This window comes from Aplysia californica, unplaced genomic scaffold (assembly GCF_000002075.1).
Source record: "Aplysia californica isolate F4 #8 unplaced genomic scaffold, AplCal3.0 scaffold00975, whole genome shotgun sequence".
In the NCBI taxonomy this organism is placed as follows: Eukaryota; Metazoa; Mollusca; class Gastropoda; order Aplysiida; family Aplysiidae; genus Aplysia; species Aplysia californica.
Window position 1 is genome coordinate 15,540 of NW_004798245.1, and position 2,892 is coordinate 18,431.

The 2,892-nt window shown below is 51.5% G+C and overlaps 1 protein-coding gene across 1 annotated transcript in view; it reads right to left on the reverse strand.

The window, feature by feature from the left end:
- LOC106013540 (U1 small nuclear ribonucleoprotein 70 kDa) overlaps positions 1-2,884 on the reverse strand; it is a gene marked incomplete at its 3' end in the record, with an annotated part of 6,756 nt that extends 3,872 nt beyond the window's left edge. The window contains 1 exon segment of the mRNA XM_013089540.1: positions 284-2,884.
- Between the last annotated feature and the right edge of the window lie 8 nt (positions 2,885-2,892).

The window sequence follows — 2,892 nt, forward strand, 5'->3', positions numbered from 1 at the left end:
CTCACCCAGCCTCCTCGGCCTCCATCCCTTCACGGTCCGACCACGCTCCACGTCCACCCCCTCACATCATCTACTCACCCCCTCCCCCCCCACACACACACCCTGTACTCACCCAGCCTCCTCGGCCTCCATCCCTTCACTGTCCGACCACGCTCCACGTCCACCAGCACACGACGCCCGTCTATCTTCTTGCCGTCCGCATGTTTGTACGCCGCTGTGTACAGGAGGAGGAGAGGAGGAGGAGGAGGAGGAGGAGGAGAGGAGGAGAGGGAGGAGGAGGAGGAGGAAGAGGAGAGGAGGATGAGGAGGAGAAGGAAGAGGAGGAAAGGAAATGGCGAGAAAAGATGATGAAAGAATGAAGAAGAGAAGGAGAAGAAATACAGATTTCAGAAAGAGAAGAGCAAATAATGAAGAGAGCAGTTGCAGAAAGTAAAGGAAAAGTCAGAAAATGAAAACGTAGACGAAAGAAGAGAAAGAGAGGAAGAAGAAAAAAAACGTAAGTTAGTACAAGAAATAAACGACACGGCAATATCATTATATGGTCAACTCTCAAATCACATCAGAGAAAACCTCAAACTTCCCACAACCATCGCATCTGGCACAATCAGTCTGAACAAATAGTTCCTGTACAAATAGTTCTAGATCTTTCTGGAAAATTCCTTCTCACCACCAGGTTCCTCAACGACAAAATGTGTCAACACTTACCACGCGACATTTGATTTGACCTTGTTCATTCAGGCGTTAAGCCCTTACGCTTTTCTGACACTGGAAGTTTGAGACTGGCTTAAATGTGGGGAGATTCAAACCCCAGCCCTTCAGTAGTGACCAGCGGAGATAGCACTAGGCTTCAAAGTGACCTGTCCAGACAAGATTCACTCGTGCCACCTGTCAGTCCCACAGTGGGGTAGTGGTCAGTCCGGCCGGACCTCCGCTGGTCATCACTGCGGGGCATGGACAATACAATGTGTGTGTGACAGGGGGAGAGGATGAGAGAGAAGACCCCTCCCCCACATCAATAAGATGACGTGACCCGTGAACTGTGACCTCTGACACAATGAGAAGACGGAGAGAAGATGAGTGAGATGATGGATGGCTCGTGAACTATGAATTCCGACACGATGAGATAATGGAGAGATAATGGTAGGGGATGAGATCAGATGATGGGCAACCTGTGACCTGTCGCTACACCTGTCCCTGACTGACCACACCGGACACTTGACCAGGCAGAACAGGCCATCTTCCGGCACACACACCCCCACCCCCCGGCCCACAGATCTACTACTGAGACTTCCCTACATCTCTCATCTCGTGCCCTTAGCTACAGACCAAGCGGCAGTCACAGACTGTACCACTGGCTCTATTAACTCTGGACAGTCCCACAAACTGCTGGAGCAAAGGTCACAAGGTGAGCGGGGGTCACAGACAGGTCACGGCAAAGGTCACTTCTAGAGACCAGCCCACACAGAGACAAAACTTTCCACATTTCAGCCCTGGGGGTCCTCGCTAACTGGGAGCTTATGCCATGTTTTGGGCTGTCCTTTATGGCAGTGAATAAATACTACATTGGAGAAACATGGTGAGTGCTACTTCTGATGATAATTCTGGGGGGAGCAGGGGGGAGCTTTAAGTTTGACCCAAGCTAGGGCAAAGATTGGCTTGTCTCCTTCCAGCGTCCAGAAGTGACCAGTGCCCAGTGCCGGCGACCGACACAGACAGACAGACAGACAGAGAGAAAGAGAGAGAGAGAGAGAGACACACCGTCCTGTTCGTCTGTTGCTTCCTTCTCTCTGGCCGGCTCCTGTGGGAAACTTACCTCCATCAACCAACAAGTATTAGTATACAAACATACAAAAATACATACATACATACGTATGTACATACAAAGAAACCAAAGTCACGTGACACACATGAGCAGTACTGGAGGAGGAGTGGACGAACGGGGGAAAAACCCAATCATCAACACGTGGGAAGGGGGAGGGAGGGGTCCACCTGAAAGAGAAACGTGGTTAAAGACTGACACACTGCCTGTACACACAGATAAACACACAATGTATGTACACACAGACAGACACATTGAATGTACACACAGACACATTGAATGAACACACAGACAGACTTCACTGCCTGCACACACAAACTCTTACATCAGATGGGTTAAGGGAGGACTCACTGGCTACGTACGTTCCAAACGGGGTTTTTTCTTTTGGTTTTTGGTTTGTCTGTGTTTCCCGTGGTCTGTTGTGTGCGGGTTCTTCTGTCATACCTACCCACCTATCCACTTGTATACCTACCCATCCCGCTGCTTGAGAGCTACCTTATGGTCAAGTGTAGGTGGCTAGAGTGGAGGAAGTGGTAGTGGTTGTGGTGGTGGTTGTGGTGATGTCTGCTGTGTACTGGTGGAGGCTGACCGTAGCCACTCGGACAATGGTCAGTCTACCAGGCCAGCGACGTGCGTGTGGGTGTGCACAACACAGGTGGAGGGGGGGGGGAGGAGGAGGGAGGAGGGAGGAGGGGAGGAAACAACTGCATCATGTGTCCAAAAACACACAAAACCACAAGAGACTTACGCTAACCTACCAACCACCGTGCACGAAGAGGCGCGGTTCGAACCAGCCTTTCTCTTACCACCACACCCCATCTCTTCTCTCTGTCTGTGCGCGAGTGTGTGGGGGCTCGTCTAGGGCAGTCTGTCCGCCGTGAGGCACCAGGGACTTACCCGACAACTTACCCGTACTCACATCCTCTGCCAGACCATATCATGCTTGCAAGTTACAGTACAGGGACGGGGAGGGGACCCGGAGAGGAAAAGGGTAGGGGTGGGGGGTGTCACCCCGAGCAGGAAAAGAGAAAAAAAGAGAGAGAGCACCCAGAGAGGAAAAGAGAAGGGGGGGG